Source organism: Catharus ustulatus, chromosome 4, assembly GCF_009819885.2.
Source record: "Catharus ustulatus isolate bCatUst1 chromosome 4, bCatUst1.pri.v2, whole genome shotgun sequence".
In the NCBI taxonomy this organism is placed as follows: Eukaryota; Metazoa; Chordata; class Aves; order Passeriformes; family Turdidae; genus Catharus; species Catharus ustulatus.
In genome coordinates this window covers 26728659-26752504 of record NC_046224.1, presented here as the reverse complement: position 1 = coordinate 26752504, position 23846 = coordinate 26728659, and the positions used below count along the sequence as shown (strand labels likewise).

At 40.8% G+C, this 23846-nt stretch overlaps 1 pseudogene; it reads right to left on the bottom strand.

Moving 5' to 3' along the window:
- Positions 1-4088: 4088 nt before the first annotated feature.
- LOC116995213 lies at positions 4089-23073 on the bottom strand (annotated as a pseudogene).
- Positions 23074-23846: the final 773 nt, after the last annotated feature.

Genomic DNA, 23846 nt, shown 5'->3' with positions numbered 1-23846 from the left:
TCTTTAGTTACCACGGGGCTATGGAAGAGCTGGAATGAAACCATCTATAAGAAGACAACTGCCTCTTTCCTAATACCTGCAAGATTGTTTTGATATTGCCGCATCTTTCACTAGCTGCTTCATTACCAGAGGTAACAATATAACTCAAACCACTAGAATATTTTCAGTCATGATCACAATATAAACAATCTGCAAAATTATGAGAACATTGACTGAATTTTTTTAAGTTTCAAGCAATCCTGCAGAACACCTTTGCCTTTTAGTATAACTAGTATTTTCTTTTTAAATTTTAACTGCAGATACTGAGAGATGAAAGAAACACACTTCATATGTAGAACAAAAAAAAAAGGACTGGAAGGAAATGTGTTTTTGACATATGCATAGTTCTCAAACTTTAAAATCTCAAAAATTAACCAGATTTAGGTACATCTATCACTTCCCAACAAAGCTACTCTTGACAAAGAGTAATCATCATGTATTTGTTTTCATACCTGTCCTCCAAAGGCTGAAGAGAAGACCTTTGCTGTAGCAGACCACAGGGCTGAGGATTCTGCAGGGAAAACCTTCTGCAGCTATGAGCCTGTCTTTTAAAGGGAAGAGCTGTGGGCCTGAAGAGAGCCAATTGCTATCATCTTCAGTGGTATCACCCAGGGAGTGGCCTCTGATAACCACATCCCAAGCTATTTTGGATCTCCCAGGTAAAATCTATCAAATTTCCTTTAGGGATAAGCAGAAGACAATGTAAACTGTCAGCTGGGGGTGCTCAGGTGACAGAATGCAGAGTTTGGGGTGGCATGCTGCCTTTGTGGCAGATGGTTTCAGCAATGTTTTTTCAGATGAGGAGGAAACCCCAGTGAGAATTACAGTATTTCCAAAGGACAGATATTCATAGCCATGTCTGTATTGTAAAATAAGTAAATTAATGTGCCATTGGTATGAAAAACAGATGGGAAACAAGTCCCATCTGTCTGAAATTGCTCAGGATACAGGAAACCATAAATAATATAGTATTTATATTATAACATATACATATATATAAATACACACAAACACTACAGTGTATATATCTGGTACAATTATATAGTATGAAGTCCTTGCAGTCAGAATTTTCTATTTCTTCTGTTTTCTTATCCAGTTAACCAGTCATTCAGCTAACCAGTACTACTTGGCTTGTCAAGGAGGTGATTTAATCAATTAGCTTGCAAGTACCAAGCAAATTCCCCCAGGCATGGGGCACTTTGCTGGACAATCTGAGTCACTTCATTGTGTAATCCATTAATAAAAAAGGCAGAGACACTTGTCAGTCAGTCAACAAATGCTCATACTTCACATAGATTTAGCATTCACCGAAGGGAGTCACATGCATAATGATTTAATTATTCCTATCTCTGGCAACTGATGATGAATATAACTCACACTCTCAGTTACATATACATATACATTATACATTTACATATACATATACTCTATACATTTTCTGACATCAGTGAGGGACACCAATCTAATTGAAAATCTCCATTTCTTTTGAGTTTTTTCTTCTTTCATTCTTTTTCTAGTCACTCTTCACTCTTGGTAGCCCTGCTATGATTTACTGCTATTTGGTTTCAGAATGCCTTTTTTAAGTACAGTAATTTCACGACTATAAGGCGCACCCTTTTGACTAAAATTTTCCCTCGAACCCGGAAGTGCGCCTTATAGTCCGGTGTGCCTTATCTGATGTACAAAGCGGCGAAATTTGCCAAACCGGAAGTGTGAGCTGAGAGCCGTGGGGGGAGCCGGAAGTGCCACAGCAGCAGGCTGGGGGCGGGCCCGGAGGCCCGCGACACTGCCCCTGCCGGGTGGAGGCGGGCCAGGGGGCCCGAGGCACCGCCCCTCTCCGGTCCAGGCAGTCCTGGGGCCCCATGGCTGCCGGGTGAATGTGGGCTAGGGAGGCCGCGGCACCCGCCTTCCCGGGTCCAGGCAGTCCCGGGAGCCCATGGCTGCCAGGTGAATGTGGGCAAGGGGGGCCGCGGCACCCGCCTTCCCGGGTGGAAGTAGTCCCGGGAGCCCACGGCTGCCAGATGAAGGTGGGCTAGGGGCCCCGCAGCACCCCTGCTCCTGGGTCCAGGCAGTCCCGGGGAGCCATGGCTGCCGCGTGAATGTGGGCTAGGGGGGCCGCGGCACCCGCCTTCCCAGGTGGAAGCAGTCCCGGGGGCCCATGGCTGCCGGGTCCAGGGTGGCTCGGTGGCTCGCGGCATCGCCCCTACCGGGTGGAGGCGGGCCCGGGGGCCAATGGCTGCCGGGTTGAGGCGGGGCCTCGGCCAGCAACCCCACGGGGTGAGCTGGGGGCGGGGCCTCACTGCAAAAAAAAAGTGCGCCTTATAGACCGGTGCGCCTTATCTGATCTACAAAGTTGCGAATTTTGCCGAATCCAGGGGGGTGCGCCTTATAGTCCGGTGCGCCTTATAGTTGTGAAATTACTGTATTCTATCAGACATCTGGATAAATAAACTGATTCAGCTTGAACTACGCAAGTCACGTTTCTATCCTGAACTGAACTTTCTGTAGTGTAGCATTTGTAGTTTTCCTTTCCATACACTTTTAATATCTCCTGGTTGAATGCCTCTGTTGACACTGATAAAAGAAAAAAGTACAGCTTCCATTTTACAAATATTAGAGGTATGGAATTATTTGGAGATTGATACCCTTGAAGAACTGCAGCTACTCACAATCAAAGAACAACTTCTATATGATATAGAGGCCAAGGACAGTGTTGGCTGCAGTGAGTATGAGACTGTTGGGTTTCAGATCCTGGGAGAAGCAACAAGACAAAGAACAGAATTACAGCCATAGACTTCAGATGAGACCTGCTTGGCAGGATCTGTGGGAAGTTGCCCTGGAGAGCAGAGGCCCAGAGGAGCTGGCTAATCTTCAAAGGCAGCCGCCTTAGAGCGTAAGAACTGCCATTAGAATGTTCAGACAGTTGAGCAAATGTGGCAGAAAGCCAGCATGGAGAACATGGAGCTCCTGAGTGAACCTAAACACAAAAAGGAAGCATACAGAAGATGGAAACTGAGACCAGCTACTTGGAAAGAACACAAACATCTTGTTTGCACACATAGGAATGAAATCAGGAAAGCCGTAGTTCAGCTGGAGCTGAAGGACAACAGGAAAGGTTTCTGCAGAAGATGAATGTGGGCTTATTGCTCAGTAGAATGGGGGACTTCTGACAAAAGACATAGAAAAAGCCACTTTCACTAGCAAGGCTCGTCCTCTGGCCTGCACCAGCAGCTGCCACCAAGGGGCCTGGAGAACATGAACTACAAGGAGAGTCTGAGAGATTAGGCTTTTACCTTGGGAGGCTTGAAAGGCCATTTTGTTGCCTGCAAATTTTGCAAAGAGACTACAGAGAAAACAGAGCCAGACTCTTCTTGGAAGTGTGTGGTGAAAGTACAAAAGGCCACAAAACATACTGGAATATGGGAAATACTGATTAGATACTACAAAAAAAATTTTACTCTAAAGGTAGTTAAATAATGAAACAGATTGTCCTGAGAGATTGTGGAACCTTCATCCTTGGAGGGGTTCATGACTTGACTGGACATCATGCTCAATAACCTCATCTAATTAGTCCTGTTTTGAGTCAGTGTCTGGACTAGATTATATGATTCTATAACTACATGGCAATTCACCGAGCTTTGTAGATCCATTTCCTCTCTTGGTGTCCAGTTACAAAGGGACAAATTGTGAAATTCTTACAAAGGATAAGGTCTCACTCCATCACAAAGTTTGGCTAACACTAATGGAGATAAATTGAATAATGCTTTTAAAATTAAGAAAATGTATTGTCTATAATTCTAGTCAAAAGAACCAGTCACTGCTTCTCATCAGGCTGCAGCAAGTTTTCCAAAGCATCAATAACAATTAGCTAGACTCACTGTACTTAAAAACAACAGATTTGCTTTGTGAAAAGTGCTTGAGAGGTCTTACTAAAACATTAAAAATAGAGATGAAGAGCCATGCTTCTAATGTTATAGCATCGACTCCCTGTAAGACAACAGAAGGAACACTGCATTTTTCTCTTACTGTTCTTTAAAAGTAAAGGTACATCAGCAGTGGCTGTGAAGATCCTCCTCGTCCTCCAGTCAATACTGAACATCAGTGCAAATAATCAGATGACCCTGAGGAAAGAAAAACATATAAAATTACCTTAAATTCAGATGGGTATATTAGGTACAGTACTCTGGGACTTGTTCCCATGGTAAGCCCCTCAGCAGGGCAGGAGGCAAGAGCAGCTTTATGCCTCCTGAACTTTAGGGTAGGAATGGGCTCTGATGTAGGTTAATACAATTCTTCAAAGAACTGAGCAACACATAGCACAGAGACACTCTGCCCATGAGCCGTCTAAGAGAATGGTCAGAGTAATGAGGACTCAGGCACTCAATGCTCCTAAGCCCTGCTGGGGATAGCAGTGCTGTCCTTGTCATGTCCCCATGCTGGCACCCCAAATGGCTGGTGAGCCCTTAAAATCTACAACTCCTCGGGCTGGGGGACTCATTTTGGGTTCAGAGATTGCATGTATATCTAATGTATAGTGAAAGCTTTACTACTGACTACATTTAGATCTACCCACCACTGGAAAATGCACAGATACACAGGTCTGAAACAGAGGCAATAGTCTATAAGAAGAAATTTGGCTTCTCACCTGATTCATTTTTATTACAGGTCCAGTCAGGCTAGTGTAGGCCAAATTAAGAAGACAAAATTCTTTCCCTAGTTTATTTTCAAAAAGGACAAATATAAATACATTTAAAAGTAATAATAAAATGCACTTCAGAAGCATCTTTCTCAAGGAACTCAATTTGATTGCAATTTCCCTTTAATTAGCTGTTGTGTCTCTCAAGGGAGCTATTATTCATATGTACTAAAAAGCAAAAAACCCTGCTAAAAGGTTGCATATAAATCTCTTACAATCTCTCAGCTGTCTGACAGTGGGATCTGCCTGACTTTGTTCCTCTTCTGGTATTTCCCCCTCAAAATCTGGTTTCTGCTGTTTTCCATTCTGACTTACTCTCTGTCTTTATTTTCTTCTCTTCTCTACTTCATCCTCTCAACCTGTCAGTTCCTCTTGTTCTCATCGATCCCTATTTTCCTGGATCAAAGCCCAGCTTTATTCTTATTTTCTTTTCTAAACATCTGACTTTTGATTCCCACCCTTTCCTTCTCTTTCTTTTCTTCTCATTGATAGCTCACCTTTTTCCTCAGCAGCCTTCTCACCTCTGTTCACCTCAGAGGCACCTTCTGTACCCTCCCACCTGCTTCTTTCCACCACTTGTTCCTTGTCCCTTACTCCCTGCATCTAACAGAACTGATTTTCTACTCTGTCCTGCCTGTGGCAGCAGATGAAGCACAAAGGCAGAGGGAGGTGATAGAGATGTTACCCTGAAACCCAAAGATGCAAGTGTGCTCTGCAGCTTCTCAGTTTGGGCCATTCTCTGGTCATGGCTTGACTCAAGGCTGTCTCAGCTCTGCCACCACATTTCACTCAGTGGAAATGGAACCCAAACCCAGTGTTTGAAAGGGAGCAAACACTTGCCAGCCCCTCATTCATATGGCTGGACGACCAGGATAGAGGTCCAGCACAGAGTAAGCTTGTCCAGCTGTCACCAAATGGAACTTCCCGTAACAGGACGGATGTCACCTCACAGAGTCTTTAAAGCTGGGCACTCCTGTTTATGGTTTCAGTCTTGCTTTCCCACCAGCTGTGGTCAAGAACTGGCTACAGTCCTTACCGTTGATTACTGGAAACACTATTCTCTGTAAAGTGTAAGACAGAAAACTCTCCACCAGTGACTTTTGCTGTGAGGGAAAAAGCACATTTGGTGATTAGTGCCTGATGCCTATGCAGCTTTAGCTTGATGAGGAAGATGGAGGGTTAGGACTGAAGTGACAAGCAAAACAATCAGAGCAGAGCTTGACAGAAAATCTCAGGCAAAAAAAAGATATTTTTTGGTTTATGTTGCAGCTGAACAATGCAAAATATACATGGCAAAGAGGTGTCCATGTTTCTTGCAATGAACTGAAGTTTTGTTTTTTCTTCTGTATGTTAAGTACCTGGGATGAACCTTAATTTTAGGAATTAAATATGCTAAACCTCATTTCAGCTGGCAGGACTCAGTTCTCAGAAGTGAACTATTCTTTGGATGGAAGAACTGTCCTGTGCTTATGCTCTCTCTTAATGCCACTGTGGTTAGTGTCCTTCTCCCTTTACTTAAAGATGTGGGTAGGACTGAGCTGCTGCAGAGTCTCTCTGAGCATTTCCAAGTCTACAGTGAGTGTGTTTCTTTTATTCCCCTTTTAAACTCCTGATTTTACTGTATTTGGTTGAAGCAATTTATGAAAATTCCTGAAATAGAGCTTAAGCCTGATTTTGTATTCACTGTGTTCAGCTGTGAATTGCCTGAACCCAGGCAGACTAACACTTTGAGCCTCTGATGAGGAAAAAACCCTAACGCTCTTAGAGGTATCTCCTCTTAGTGAAAAGAAAAATAAAAGCAGAGAATATAGAGTTTCAAAACAGAAAAAGCAGTGGCAGATGATATCCCCAAGACAGACCAATAATTCTTCACAATAAGTTCAGAAGAATTTATTTTGTCTCCAGAGGACTCAGCTACCTTTCCTAGGCACTGAAACCATTAGCCTACATCAGGAAAGCCAAGACTGGAGTGCAGTAGGGAGAACTGAAACATGAAGAAAAAAAGTAAAATAAGAGGACTCACTAGAAAGACTGAAGGCACAAGTTATGCACACTGCTTGAAGATTCATTTGTGCAAATTCATACTGATTTCACACTGATTCACACATTTAATTTGTCAAAGGCTCTTTAATGCCCAAAAGCTTTTAATTAAAACAGGCACAACTACAAATGAGTTCTAGAATCACCAGGCTCTTTTTGGTACTAATCTCCTCCTACAGTCATGTGTAGTCTGGTGGTGTGACTATAAGACTTGGGAAATCAAATTTTTCTGGAATTATCATTTCCTGGAATGGCTGAACTACACCTTCATCAAATGTTCATTATGATTTGAATAAACTCATATCCATTTCTAACCATTATGATTTGTTAACTTTTCCCACTGATGCCTGTGATGAATCCTTGGTTCACTCTAAATATAATCCTGGGGAAAAACAAAGTTTTGAAGAACAGGAGACAGGAACACATTATCGTGTCAAAAGCTCTAAGTAAGCAGCACTATTACTTCTTAAGCTTGTAATGACAGGCTCTGATCATTCTAAATCCTCTTTCCCTGTTCAAAAGTCCAGTGACCAAAACTAAAAAAAGACTTGTCATATTTTTCTTTAATTAAATTATAATAGATTAAAAATTGTCATAAATTCTGGAATTCTAACCCAGCCTGATGTATAGAGCTAACACTAATGTGGGCTACCTGTCGGAAAGTCTTTGCTTCTACCCATCAGGTGCCCTTTAGGAGAAAGTGTCTGTAAACCCAGCCCTACTTGAAGTGTGAATAAAATTTGTGGTAAGACAGCTGAGAACAAGCACAGGTGCAGGTAACCACAATATCAGCAAGAGCTAAGTGAAATCTAAAAAGCTCTGAGCTTTGATTCAAACTACGCACACCTCTTATGTTTGATGACATGCTGCTGCAGTGTGTGCTATGCAATGACACTTTTTCCTGTCCCTCTCATGAAGGCATATGGAGGGCTATTAGGGACAGTGATCCTGTTCTGAGTTTGCACTCCAGCACTTCTGTTTATGATGCTCAGACTTTGCATGGCAGCAACATGCAGGGTGTTTTGAGTAAACTAGTGAACTTGATCCTCCGACAACAACACTGAAACAGATGCCTTGAAGATAATCAATAAATTGAACATTGTCATCTGGAAAGGTATTTAAGCTACAGAAAGGGGGAGTATCACAGGGCACAAGAGATGTAGTGGTTCCACAGTATTATCATATTTCATCTCCAAGATTTAGACTAACCAGTTGAAAGTATCTTGGAGCACCTATGAGAAAGAAGGTAACCAATACTCTTTCTCATGGTGAAACGAGCACTGTCAGGCTGATACAATGAGTTCTGTTGTATCCTAATGTAGGGATAATTAATGCTTCTTTCTGAATTTCTCTGGGTTACCTCTTCAGAAGTAATGAGATAATCAACTTCTGTTTGCTTATAGTCAAATTGGCTCTGGTACTGGCTGTCTGCAGGGGAAAAAACCACAAGTCTTCTGTGACTGTATGCACAGATACTGTCTTAGATACAGGTACAAATGCAATTACTTTTGTGATTGGAAACACATTGTCTAAACTTTTCATGTGATCAATACATATAGATTGTGAAATAATTTGTGAATTTGATGCTTTCTGCCAGCAGCTGGGATTGAGTGAGCAGAGTGATAACACTGCCCTGATTGCCTCTTTATCATTAGGATCATTTAAGTCCTTGCATGGCTGACATAATTGGTTCACTTGCAATCTAATGAAAAGATGTCTGGGGACACACTGAACTACTTCATAACACAGAGGTTAGGAACACTGGGCATCAGACAGTAACATTTTTATATATTACAATTTATTCTTGAATAGTTACTCAACCTCCCACATGGAAAAAAGGACTCTCTGCACCTGACTATTAAATCTATTAACTTCTACAATGTGTGGTGTGTGTTTCTTTCCTGTGAAATGCAACAAAGCAGTGTGCATATTTGTGGCAGACCAGTACATGCTATTTTATGCTAATCTCTAAGATTTTCAAAGGACCAGGAAGATTACTATGTGATTTGTTTAGCCCCAGCACGGAATGTTATCTTCTAGCTCCTTTCACTTACCAGATTCCCCGCAAAGATGTACTGGGTGGTTGAATTTGGCAGAACAGCAAAGACTTCTACACAGCCAGTGATCTGTAGGACACATCTGCCTGCATTTAAACTGTCCGCAGGAGGTGATGCAGCATCAGCCTCAGCAGCACTGGGCCTGCTGCTGTGCAACTCCGAGCAATCTGTGCAGGTTCAAAGAGGAAAAAACTGCTTTTTTCTCAAGCTACAGTTCCTATAGCTGCATCATAATCAGGTGTTATACACCAATCCTCTTGTAATGAACCAGTACTAAAAATACTTCATTTTCATTACACCAACTAAAGTGAGAAAATTAGCATTGCATATACTCTGAGACTCAGAGATGGTAAAGCAAATGATGAAGTTTTAAACTCACTGATATTGAACATGTATAGAGAAACAATTTCAAGGCTATTCCTGAAAAATGTATTTCAAGAGAAAAAGATTAGTATGCTAAATAAATGAAGGAAATGAGTGATCCTAGTAAAAAAAAAATCACCTTAACAATATAAAGTATTTGGAAAAGTTGACAGCTTTTCAAAAGAGCCAACCTTTTGAAAAGTAGGAAAACTCCTAGAGGATGAAGCTTCAATTTGCAATGCAGATTCTGTATTTCATAATCTTATAGTAAATATTGCCATATTTTTAAGGCATTTCATATTATCTTAATTTCTTGCATCACATTCATAGACTCATGATTATTATTTCCCATTGCATATAATCTCCAGGAGTCAGAAATCAGGAATTCTTGCAAAGAGAAGTGAGGCTACCAACAGAAAAGATGCCATTACCTTGAAGAGGAATGAAAGGAGACTTCTCTGACAGATGGTTACCACTTACTCTTTACAACTGTTTCAAAGACTGAGAGCAAATCTAGCACTCAGAGTAGTAGAGAGTAGTATGATATAGTTAGGAAGAGTTATCATGGTAGACATGTAAGTTTGAATCTGGCACTAAAAATAAAGCAGTTTTCTTGTCTCCTCAAAGCTTTTGCAAATGAGCTAGCATAAAAATAATATCAATGGAAAACATTAGATACTGCTTTTATTTAAAAGTCTAAAAATAAAAGTACAGTAAATTCACGAATACAAGCCGCACTGACTATAAGCCGCATCTCTGGGTGTTGGCAAATATTTCGGTTTTTGTCCATAGATAAGCCGCACCCGAATATAAGCCGCTCTGTCGTTCGCAGCGAGGACCCGCGTGCAATTAGTAACAGAACCGCGGGAGGGCGGGGTTTACTGGCTGAGCTAAGGCTGTGCAGGCTCGGCCCGCTAGGGGCCGCTGACGGGGCCAGGTGGCCCAGCCCGGTGCTGCCGCTCGGGGCCGGCCGCCGCTGCCCCTGGGCTCGGTCACCCCGGGTCGGCGCTGCCCCGCGGTGGCAGGCAGGGACGGAGCTTCCCCCGCTCCTACGGCAGCGGGCGGGGACGGAGCTTTCCCGCGCCCGTGGCGCTGGCGGCGGGCGCGGACAAAGCACCCCGCCTCCTCCCCGAGCCGCGGCAATGGCGGCGCGCACTTCCCGCCCCCCCCGGGCCGCGGCAATGGCGGCGCGGGGCTCCCGCCGGCTCCCCGAGACGCGGCAATGGCAGCGCGCACTTCCCCCCCCCCTCCCCGGGCCGCGGCAATGGCTGCGCAGGGCTCCCGTCGGCTCCCGGAGCCGCGGCAATGGTGGCGCGGCCCCCCCGCGTCCTCCCCGAGCCGCGGCAATGGCGGCGCGGCCCCCCCACGTCCTCCCCGAGCCGCGGCAATGGCGGCGCTTCCCCCCCGCGTCCTCCCCGGGCCGCGGCAATGGCGGCGCTTCCCCCCCGTCGGCTCCCCGGGCCGCGGCAATGGCGGCGCGGCCCCCCCGCGTCCTCCCCGAGCCGCGGCAATGGCGGCGCCCCCCCCCCCCCCCCCGTCGGCTCCCCGGGCCGCGGCAATGGCGGCGCCCCCCCCCCCCCCCCCCTGGGCTGCAGCAGAGGAGGAAAGAGAGCTCTCCCGCCTCTCTCCCCGCCCCCCGTGCTGCCTGCAGGGAGCCAGGGCAACACGGTAACACTGTAACAATTGCGAAATGCCGGCTTTTACTGGCCGGTGCTTGGCTCTGCACTCTGGCTGGCACGTCTGGGGTTGTAAATGTCAGAAAATTATTAATATATTAGCCGCACCCGACTATTAGCCGCACTTCCGGGTTTCCACCAAAATTTTTGTCAAATTGCTGCGGCTTGTATTCGTGAAATTACTGTACTCACCTCAGAAATAAAACTTCTGAGTAGGGAAGTGTTTAGATTAGAAGTACTATCAAACTGTAAACAAAATAAATTAGGTAATTTTATCAGTTTGAAAATCAGGTTTTCCTTGGGAAAAAACCTCAGTACACCCTGTTTATTTTAGTTTTAGATAATCCATGTTTTGATGTAGTATTTTCTTGCCCCAGAATGATTTCTAAGGAACCCACAGTGCTCTTTGGGACAGAAGAGAGATTTGTCATGGACTTGATCCAGGAGCATGTACCAGTAAACAAACATTATTCTTTGAAAGAACAGAAATTACTTCTGCCTTTGAGACCTTCTCAGATGAAATATACTGAATATGTCAGAGGCAAGGACTCAAAAATTTAATTTTCCTTTTTACTGCTAACTACTGTGATGATGTTTACTAGTACCATTTGTGTCACCAATTTTCATAAACACCCTCTTAATATTCTTAGCAAAACTTATTGGAAACTCTGACTACGAATGCCATTGTGGAAACTGGCATTTCTGAGAGGTAGTTGAAAGCTTAGTTTGCTTGTACCTGCTGCTTGCCTCATTCTGCTGCCCTGTGAAGTCTGAGGTTTATTCTAGTTCTCAACATAGCCAAGACATTTGTCATGGGCCACTGTGCAGCAGACTGGGGCTTCAGTACACTTTTTCTTGTCTTGCCCTTTTCTGTGCAGAATCCATGCTGAGAAAAGCTTTTTTAGATTCCTTTTGCCACTCCTGGCACACCAACTCTGTGATGTTCATTCTGTCATTCTTTGCCTAGAGCTGCCGAGAAGTTCAGACTGAAGTCTGAGAGGGACTTCAACTACTTTAAATTATAACAAACTGAATATCGTGAATCCCTCTTACAAGTGGTATAAGTATGACCCAAATCTATGTGAATGGCAAACATAATGTGTTAGTATTTTTTGCTGAACTATCTATCTTACTAATATTTGTTATTCTATTACAAGAAAATCATACTCACCTCTTCACAGATAGTGATGTAAAAGTCCCCTGTTCTGAAGTGAGCCAGTGAAGCAGCCTCAAGAAAATAATTGGAGACTCCCAGATATATAATGGAATCACTCTGGTTTAGGAGAACAAACAGAGCTGGCACAAAGGGAGGGTCTGTGTGATTTCCTACTGGATACACTGTACCCTGCAAAAAGTCATTATCAAATATTTCTAATTGAAACATTTTTTCTGTCAGAATGCATTAGCAGCAGTTGAACAGAACAAATTTTTGTTCTGAAGAAAAGCTTGACATTAAAGCAACTTTGAACTAAGCAAATAAATTTGTGTTATGCCCTAAAAATCAGCAAATTATGTGTCTTTTTGAAAAAATACAGGAATCAAAGAAAATCTGGGTGCCATGCTTTCAAAGTTTGAATTTGAGCATTCAAATGAGTGTTCTGAACAGCAGATACAAGACACACACACACAAAATTCTCTGGACCACACTTTTCTTTCTCTAGTAGCAAAGGCACCTTTTAGAATTTAATGCTGAGGTGACATTTCAAGACATTTCAGGCACTCTTGAAAAGCACTGGAAGTTGCTTACGACAGGAACACAAAAGAGCCTTTTATATCACCTAACACTTAGCCCTGGCCCCGCTGCCAATCCTCCAAGACCTATTTTGGGTGCTGCACAGGTAGGGGACCTTGGTTCAGGTATGCTAAGAAAATAACTACTAAAATGTGAGAGGGTATGAAGCCATGAAATTAAAGCAGAGTAATACAGGAAGTAAATAGTGCAGTTACTGACACTGGTTAGTAGCTGGAAGATTCAGCAGAGAAACACTGGCATGGAAAGGTATAAAACCCTAAGAAAAACACCTCGAAGCTGGAAAAAGACAACATCAAGAATCAGCCTGTTCCAAGGAGCACTGAACAACTTCCTTCACTGACTTAGAAAAGTCATCCTGTCCCATTGGGATGTCCATGTGTAAAAGCTTAGCCTGTGAATTCAAGATAGTGACAGTAGTTGATAAGTAATTACTTTGTTTTGTCAAGCTGTGTGTATCCTGCTTGAAAAGTGTTTTGTGTGTGCTAAGAGTTGCTTGAACAAAATCACCTCTGGCACATCTTTCTTAACTGAAGTCTGTTCTGAGAGACATGGGGATGCCCTGAATTACAAGGACTGTTGAAACTGCTGGGAAAGCTGGGTGTTGCTGAGATAACTCCTGCAACAAAGGTGAAAAGTAGATAAAAACTGCTATGTGCTGCTCAAGGATTGTCTGAGAGGAGCCTTCTTTTTGGGTGTGATCTGTACTTATACAAGATGCTGATTCATCTCAAAACAAACAGCTTTGGACCGCAATCACATTGGGAACCATCACAGATTATGTATCACTGCTAACAGGTGAAGACCAAGCAGCAGTGCAAGAGCTGTGTATCCAAAGAACACTTTAAAGCTATTCGTGAAGCACCTCCGAAGGGTTTCAAATCTGAAATAATTTAATTATAAGTAATAGCTTTGGTTAACTAACAAATGTTGGTTTCCAAAATGACTCTTGATCAAAATTACCCAAATGTCTTGTTGCATCTCTAAGTAAATATTGGAGAGGCTGAGTAAGACTGTAGAGAAAGAAAATTCATCAACTCAAAAGATAATCAGAAAAGTCTTAGCACACTGATATTAAAGACAAATTACTTTCAAATCCAAGTTAACGTGTGATTTGAAGACTGCTGGAGAACGAACTAGAGAGTAGTTTACTTGTGCAAAGGCATAGTCTGTCAAAACTAGAAGAATGGTGGACAAAATCAAAACTGATTTTAATTACAAAACCACATCACAAACTGTTATTGCTTAGTTAAAGCAAAGGCATTTTAGAATGATGAATCTGAACAAGAAGAATGCTGGGAGATGGAAGAAGAAAAAGACAAAAATTATTGTAAGGGAAAGAGTGAGAATATTCCCTTTGGAAAAGCCACTGATTCCTCCTGGTTTAGGCCTTGTTCTCCTGCTGTTCACAACCGAATACACTTTGCAGAAGTTTCTCCCATGCACTGAAAAATCTAGGGCAGAGTCGCCATTTTTGCTATGTGTTCGCACAAGAGAACTAAACTCTCCTATATGATTAATGAAATACTGCAAAATAGGACTAAATCCTTTGGAAGATGACATTAGCACATTTTTCTGCCTATCAGTCCTAAAGAAAAGGGATGTTTTTTCACATAGAGAGTGCTTCATTATCAGTATGATCAAAGACTTTTTCTGAAAGGTGCTGGATGCAGCCTCAGTCTGATTCTTATTTTTGATCAGACTGTGCAGTCTGTTTGTCCTGTATAAAAATCAGATGGGTTCAATAAGAAATAGTGAGTCACATGAGATTATGAACTTATGAATATGACTATGACAGCACAGTTTGGAGTGCTCTTGAACCTGAAGGGTTTAATTATGTGCTACATAAGAAAATTATCTCGATGGCCATGATTTTCAGTAATATTTGCCACTGCTTGGAATGTGGCAGGTGTAGGTCATTTTAGGAAAAATAAATGTCTACTTACTCTGACTATGAGTAACAGAGTAGATAACAGAAATACCCCACAATTAAAAGTGAAGAATAGGAACAAACTCTATGACTTGAATTATATTACAGTAATTTCATAATTATAAGCCGCAGTTCTGGGTGCCAGCAACTTCTCATTCTTTATCCATATATAAGCCGCACCTGATTATGAGCTGCAAGTTACAGTACAGAGTGTAATAAAAGATATCTATTCTATCACCATCTGTTGAGGGTGGGGGCAGTGATCCTTATCTCAACGGCAGATATTCTGCTGATGGGCCATCCATTGAAACCAGGTGGGGCATTGTTCTTTATCTTTTCACAACCCATCCTTCCTCCAGCGAGTCATTTTCTGCTAATGGCCCATTGAGTCCCACTGTGTGACTGATAAAATTACTTCATCCCACTGGAAGTTGCTCCAGCCAGGGGGAAGAGCCAACATTTCTTACCAAGATAAAAACAGAGGTTTTGGGACACTAAGCTAGCCCCTTTCTCCACTGGACTCCAGAGGAAAATTGGATTTCTCCACATCACCACTGGACCTTTAGAGGGAAACTGCACCTTGTACAGGAGCACTGCTCCAACTGAATCACATCTGTCACTGCAGGAGGATGCAGCCACCATTGAATGGGACTGCTACCAACACCCTGCCTGATGGGGTGTCAGGTTGTACTCTGACTTCGTCAGGGTTTGGAGTTTGTTTCTTTGTAGTACTGTATATCTATTTTATTTCCCTAGAAAAGAACTGTTATTCCTAATTCCCATATTTTTGCCTGAAAGCCCCTTGATTTCAAAATTATAATAATTTGGAGGGAGGGGGTTTACATTCTCCATTTCAAAGAGAAGCTCCTGTCTTTCTCAGTAGACACCTGTCCTCCAAACTAAAACAGCAACTTTTCATTCTTTGTCCATATATAAGCCGCACCTGATTATAAGCCGCACTTCGGGTTCAGACCAAAATTTCTGTCAAAATGGTGCGGCTTATAATCGTGAAATTACTGTACTTACAGGAATTGATTTGACTTGAGAAACAAAACAAATATTCTCAATCTTGAGGGGAAAACCCTAACAACAATAATAATAAAAAGCTGTGACATTGATTATAGTAGTGAAAATCTAATATTTTTATCTTTTTTTGAATATAGATAACTATTGTATCCATGTCACTGCAAGAATGACACAGGATTTGTTCGTGGTGGAAAAGAAACAAGCTCTGTGTGACATGGTCTGCCTGCAGCATCTTGTTACCTCACTGAACATAAGTCTTATGTCCACATACCAAGAGTATAAAGGATCAGCAGGAAAATGCTCATCTCCAAAATCTAAAGAAATAACACAGGTCAATTACAATAAACTGAAAGATTGAAGGTGACTTTCTATGGATACAGAAGAAATCTGAATATTGTATATAAGATGCAGGCAAGAAATTTCTAGGGTGCAGTATGGAATATGTTAAGGTACAGAGCAATGGCTGTATCTTTCTTCCTTCCCTTTTTTTTTTTTTGTACCATAGACATGGGAATAGTTTGACATCTAATAAAAATGGCTACAATTTGAGCACTATGAAAATTACTTCATAAAAAACGGCTATCACCAACTCACCTTTATACTTTCTAAGCAGTGTATCCACCAATTGGATTTTTTATTTGGTATTTAGGCATAGCTATATGAAAAGAGAGACAAGTCAGAAATGTAAGGCCTGTGTTTTAACTCCTTCCTTCGCAAACTGTAACCATATTTGCAATGTGACATTTTTGTCCAATTTGGTATGAATGGGCTTCTCAAGATAACCAGATAGAAAGCTGTAGATCCAGCTGGAGGAAGAGATGGACACAGTGGCTTTCTTACCACTGAATGAAATATTTGAAATATAAAATCTGGCAGACTGGGACATCAATGTAATGTATATTAACAAGAAGCAATTATAGCAATATGGTAGACTGAACAGTTGGCTGTTTTTATTAATTTGAAAGTCTCAGACAAATCTAGGGGATGTGAGTCTCAGAAGAGCTATATAGAAGGTAATCTGCAAAGATGTGAATGTTAGTTTATAAACGATGCTCAATTAGACACATTTCGTCTAAGAGTAAGAAAAAAAAATCTAGAAAATCAAAGTAAGAACTGTATGCTTTATTCATATTCACTTTTGAAAGCTTTATTCATAAATTGTAGGTCAGCTTCATCAATCTAGATCCCCTTTATACCTGCAACCTTCCATTTGCAACCTTGTACTCTCTAATATGGTCAAATGTCAATGCTTTCATGTGCAGTAGGTCTAATCAGCTCATTTGCTGGCACATGCAGGAAGAAATGTAAATTAACTGCACTTCACACACTCAGCAAAGGAGTCTGGTTTTGAAAACAGATAATTAAAATATCTTTTCAGAGCCTTCAGTAGTTAATCATATCCTGTAGCTGGGTCTTTAGAAATCAAAATTCGAAAAATGTCCCTTTATTATACAAACCGTGCTACTTCCCACAGAGTAATTAGAAATTTGCTGTACATACCTAGATTCTCCACTTAACTTGACCTTTACACTATCAATGCTCAGCTGGCAACTGTGTAGCAACGTGGACAAGTGGCCTGTGCTATCCCCGACACTTCCAAGATAACTGCAATAAACAGTCCTGAGACGGACACAGCAATTTCTCCTCAGTCTTTGCTGCTTGGGGAAAAAAAGCCAAACTCAGTCAAGAAAACATCTGCTGTAAGGGAACAATTTAATAAATAGTCTGTAAATTAAGTTTGAAAGGATTTCTTGCTTCTATTATCTAGAATAAAGAATGGGTTTTCTAGGCATTAAAGTATTTTAGGGACATGCTTGTATTCAAAAACAGATTATATGCAAATGTTTCCAGGGCATGAATTTTCAGTGTGGTGCAGGATTTGACAAGTTTACAAAAATGTCACAATTTCACAGGAAGTCAAGACATTCCAGTTTTTCATGACAGATCAACCTGAAGGTCTCTGGGACTGCAACAGCAGAAGCCAGTTGGCTCATAAATATATAAACCAAGCTTTATCAATGTTGCAATTGTTCCACTTTTAACTTTCCTGTAAGAAAGTGTTCAATAACTCCTTTAGATCTTTACATTACTCCATTTTTTGTGTCCAGTCCCAAACCCATTCATTCTCCTTTCTGTAAAAGTCTCTACTATGATATCAACAGAAATCTATTTAAACCTAAATTACAGCAAATTTAGGTATTATGACTATGATTAGGAGTTGCAAAAGCTATAGAGCAACCAAGTAGGATGGAGAGTTGAATAGTTGTTAGAATAGCTTTATAAAAGCCTCATTTACCATAACAGAACTGACACTGAAAGCATCATTTTCATCCTTTCATCTTGATTACTTGGGTTTTCTTTTCTCAGGCATTACTACAGTGGTAGTTTACTGCACTTGGGTTTTCTTTTCTCAGGCATTACTACAGAGCCCCATCCAAGAGGAAGTTCAAACCATGAGTCTCTCCACTTCCCTCTTAATTTTTTTTTAGACAAAGCAAAATTCCTGGAAAAAGAAGTAGTAATCCCAAAAGATTAATTTGTACCCTAGATTGCCCCTGACCAAACCAGTGTCTAGCACTGCCAGTCACAAAGTCCCTCCTAACAGCATTACTATTTTAAACCTCTCCTTTTCAGCTCATACACCTTTTTCTTCACCATAGTGATATAATACAAGAAAAATCAGAAAGGCTGGGGGCACAGTGACAGCAGTTTCCAGCCACCAGTCTGAGACAGAATGCAGAACTGCATGTTCATACTCCTTTGGAATCAGGATGTATTTTGCAGCTCCTGTATCTGGCTCACAATAGAGCAATGTCTACCTACCGCTGTTATCAGCTGCTCCATTAACCCAAATTGTAGAGATTAGCACTTTGCAAAGTTTTCTGATATCCCAGAAGTTTTAGCCTTCCCCACTCCCAAGAAAGCTATACTATTTAATACCATTATATTAAAATTCTATTGCAGAAATGCAGAGTTAAGTAGAAAAATCAGCGTGTAATCATGTCATTAGAGACAATCTTACACTGCACAGGCTTAGGAAGCTAAGTCAGTTTTCCATAGCAACCCAGATTCTGAAGTTTCTGAAGTTCTGAATGTGACAGTGGCATTGTGCCCTTCCTTTAGTAGGAGCTCTTTGGGAGGCAATACACACTGTACCAGCACATAGATAATTAGCTACAGAGTCCACCTATACTATACATAGAAGGTAACAAATGTGACCACTGTAAACTCCGTGGTCCTGAACATTCATACAATGTCTGGACAGATTGAGCACGTTAACAGGTGTCTGAACTGATACCTCCCAAAGAGACCTGTGGGGTAAAACAATTTTTAAAACCCCACAAAACAACATTAGTAGTCAGAGGATGTTTCCTTCTTAAGAAGTTTATTCAAATAGATTATTGTTGGATTGTACTTAAATGATAAAGCATATCTGACCTGAAAAATAAATTCCCAGTATATTCCTTAATTTCATTTGCAATCCTCCCAGATCTCTCCTATCTGCATTCTGTACAATTCTTACAGTAGCCATGTGTGTATTCTCTAGGCTGCACTGGTTGTAGCAGAAGCCTGTGCTACTGACAGATAAATGCTAGTGCCAGGAATAAAAGGAGCAGAAGGTTCTGGGAAATCTACAGCATTAATTCTGAGCCTACAGAACACAGAAAGGGGGATTATTAGACTGTGTGTCAAAAGACTGAGAAGGACCTCTGATTACTGAAAACCCTTCTGCTATAAAAGGCAAAGTCTAAGCTTCAGTAAAAGAATTTCTTAGAAATTACTGACCCGTGGATATTTTAGGAAAGGAAGACACTTGTACCATTATAACTCGTAGCATCCTTGTAAAAAGAATCCTTAATATTAGGTCAGGGTTTTTTTGAGTAGGTATTTTTGGTTGGTTGTGGGTTTTGTGACTTTTTTTTTTGTTTGTTTGTTTTTCTTTTGCTTGTTTTTGAGTTTTTTTTTTTTTTTTTCCAAAAACCAAACCTTCCTCTGGGAAAAGGATGAACTCTTTAAAGAGAAATCTTGTTGCCAGGGAAAGAATAAATCCATGTTTAATCTCAGATGCTACAACTATAAATAAATCCAGGTTGTCCGAATGCTAGCATTTGCTAAAGATCATCAAAGTTTTTGTTTTCCCATTCTGCTTCCTTTCCTAAGCAAAGGGCTCTGGAGAGGATCCATTTTTCTAAATTAAATCTTACTTGAATATTTCCCTGTCAAGGCAAATATTTCTGATATTCAAGGATATTGTCTTGCAAATGGGTGTGTTGAACTGAGCTGAGCATTGTAAAGGCATCACATGTCATCTTATCATGCAGTATACATTCCTTATTGTTCCCTACTATCTGGAAGAGATCTCTGAAACAATTACCTTTAATCTGCTTTCCCTGGGGCGGAAGGCACCAGCTACTTTCAGTTAAAATGACCATAACTTTTCAATAACATCTCAGGCAGTAAGACTGCCTTTAGGTATCATGTTTGTGATGAGCTAAAATCAGATTATACACCGGGAAAATTGCCAAATTCAAGGACTATGGTTGGGGAAATGAATTGAGGTTTTGAAAATTATGCAATAATTTAGATTGAAGTAAGACCTCAGGAGATTTTTCTGGTTCAACCTCCTACTCAAAGACGAAACAACTCAGAGACTCTGCCCACTAGAGTCTTGAACTCATCGAAGAATACAGACTCCCCAACATTTTCAGCCCCTGTTCTGGTGCTCCCTAGAATTTTTTCCTAACTGTGGTACTTGTCTTGATGTAACTTATGCTCTTTGCTTATCATTCAGTGTGTACCCTTGGAAGAATCTGGCTGCAAGTTCTCACACGTTTTTTGTTTTTTGGAAGGTGGGATTGAAGGCGGTAGAAAGACCTGCTTTTATTTTAGTCTCCATATTTGGAGAACTTGTAGGAAATTCAGTAAAACCTTTTTTTTAATACCTGTTCCTGGTACAAAGATTTTCCTCATCAGTAAACACTTATTTAGGCTTATCCAGTTAAAATGGTAAATGTGTATTTATCCAAAAATATTCTGTAAAAAGCATCTTCCTGCCACATCAGCCAACATAGAGCATCACCTGCACACATTTTCATCTTATTCCCTTTTTTGGCTTTTTTTCATCAAACACAAACAGATTATTTCCACTGCTACAGGTCCTTCATAGTAGCAGATTGTTAATAACACCAATTCTGTCCTCTTTCCCACTCAACTCCCACACTGTATCACCTGTTTTGCCCCAAACTCTGATACAAACCAACTGAATAAAACCAGCCAAGGTGGTCATTCAGCAGCTTTATGAAGCTCATCTCTGAGTGTAGCAGGACAAGTACTTTTAAAACCAACCAGAAGCAGAGTTAGATGAACCACTAGAATTTTACACTGAACAAAACAGTGGCTGTGTAATTATTGCAACGTGGTAATAAAAAGCTGTTTCATCCTAAAACTTTGAAATTTATTTCCTTTACTTACTTTGAAATGACATAGTTGACCTTAACAATTGAGAAACTCTCCTGCCCACTCCAGCTTGGGAAAGACTCTTTCAATACTGCTTGGTTCAGGAGCTGCATCCCAATCCTCCTGCCAACAAGGGGACATAGGAAAGTACATGCCTTGCAGATTGGATTCAGGCACCTGAAGGCCCAGACATACTGCTGAATAATTTAATCCCAATTTTTAACATAGTTTTTGGAACACTCTGATTCTATGATCGTTACCTAGATCTCCTTCCAACTACAAAATATTCCTTCTATAACTTCTTCTAGCTTCACATATAAGCCATTTAATCTAAGATCAAGATAATCTGCTAGGGTAATTTTGTCCCTGAGTTGTATTTCACAGTCTAGAGTTTGTGTCAGGTTTCTGAAACTCTTATACTCCTCCACTCATAATGTGGGTGACCTTGGGAAACACCTGATCACCACTTTTACTTCAGATTGCCTCATATCTGTTGGATGAAAAAGCGAGATATGAAGTAGCAAAGCAACTTCTCTATGTAGTGGTTACTCATGGAAAAAGTGTGATATACATATCTGAAGTGCTGGTATGTTAAATGCAGAATTATCTGAATTGTTGCTTGTGTTAGGAAGTCGAGTTTTAAAGATAATCCTCTAAAATTATTTCTTCCTGAACCATGCTAATTAATCAGTAGCAACAGGTTTTGCTAGTTTCCCAGTAATTTGGAGTCTATAAAGTCATTCCTGGATTTCTAACAAGCATCTTATATATAGTCTTGAACAACCTATTCCATAATCAGCTAGAAAACACATAAATGCACTTAAAACAAGCACAAACCCTCCCCTCCACAAGAAAACCCCACACCCCACCACCCTTTGTCAGTTTTACTTCTGTATTGAACTCAGTATTATCAGGTCAGACTCTTCATATTTGCAAATCTGTGTTCTACGCAGCACCTCATAAAAATCTGGTCTGCGGTAGATTTCCCACTATAAGACAGACAAAATGCATTATCAATATTGCCCTGATACTGGTTCTTTGAAGAATCCTCACACAGTTATCCCAGGACACTATGCAAGAAGTAGTCGTCTAAGGAAAAAAATTTTGAAAACATAATCCACATTGTGACAAATTTTGAAAATGTATGCTTTAATTGGCCCATCTCTGCTCCGATGCCTTTTTGGTTTTCTCTATTTTAAGCAACTCAAAATAAATACCTTAAGGTAGCAATGCTGTATTATGCACAACAGCCTGCTGAAGTCACATACCCTAAGCATTTTCCAAAAAAGTGTCCTAATTTTTCCTGCAAACATGCCACTTTCAATCCTGATTAATAAGGGTCAATTAAAAATCAATGTAAAACCAGAAAGACAGATTTTTATATTATTAAAGGGCATGGATATTTACTAGAAATTTATCTAGCAGGATTGCTAGAAACATTGATACAGATGAAATATTTTATTCCCATAGCATTTCATTCACACTGAGGAACAGAAAACAGCAATCTTGGTTAGAACTGTGCTTTGGAGTTGATTAGTTCTTGTTTGGATCTTAAATGTAGGTTGGGTGAGAAGCTGAAAGAACAAACTGAACTGCCATGAATAAAACATGGTATCATTTCATAGTGCTTCCTCACACCAACAACCTTTACTTCTGCACCCCAAATCTGATACTCTTGGTTTCATTCCCAAGCCCCTCTCAGATGCTAGGATCGATTGTACAAGATCAGTCAGATGACTGAGGCACACAGAGCTAAGCACAAGGAACTTGTCAGCTGCCTGATAGTCTAAATGAGAGCTGCCAATTGCACTGCTGAGGACAATAGATGTCAGACAAATTGCTCTGATTTTTATCTTCAGTAACTGAGCAGGCACGGACCATTTCTGTATGTAAATAATTCTCTTAATTCTTTGTCTTCACAAAGATTAAAGTAGTTCAAGTACTTGAAGTAGAGAAAAAGATTAAAAACCCCTTGGTTTCAGTTTGTGTACCTGTCTCACCCTAATGAAGTACTCTTCTTACCAGACTGTAGATACCATGTCTGGTTTCTCCTTTGTGAACAGTCTGCAAAATCTTTTAATAAAAATCACAATAAAGATTGCAACTGAAATTTGCCTAAGAACTCAGCAAGCTTCTGATGTAGAAAAAAGTCACCATACTTATCTTGTACGGGTTTAACACAGTCATAAAGCCATACTATCTTAAACTGACCATCCTCAGAATACAGTATATCTGAAAAATAATTTTGTCATTGTCTTACATTGGTCATGTACAAGGTTGTCCAGTCTACAACCCACAGAGTAATTTCTTCCACTTTCAAATATTTAGAAACCTCACTAGTCAACAAACACAAGACAAACCCTTCTCAAACACAATAGAAAAGATAGAGTCTACCCAATCTGCAGCCCAGAAAGAGCACTCTAGTTTCCCAAATATCTCTGGTGTTATCAGAGAACTGGGACTGGATTTTTCAATTTCTTCTTTGCTGTATTGTTTCTAGTTACTCTGCAGTACACTCAAGAACTCGTAGGGTTTCTGCAGCTCACTCAACAAGCCAAATTAAAAGACTCAATAGCCTCAGGGTCTTAACCCTTCCTACACACTGATACTTCATATGGAAAAAAACTTCTTGAGGGAAAAGAAATACGAAGTTTATGATTGATAGAAGAGATACATTGGCAGGAATGCTTAAATAAAACAGCAACTGACACAGAAGTTTGAAGATGAACTCTCTTCACAACTACTGGAAATATCCACAGAATGAGATAAACTCCAGTAAGTCCCTGTTCATGGTTTCCTGCATTCTGTGTAC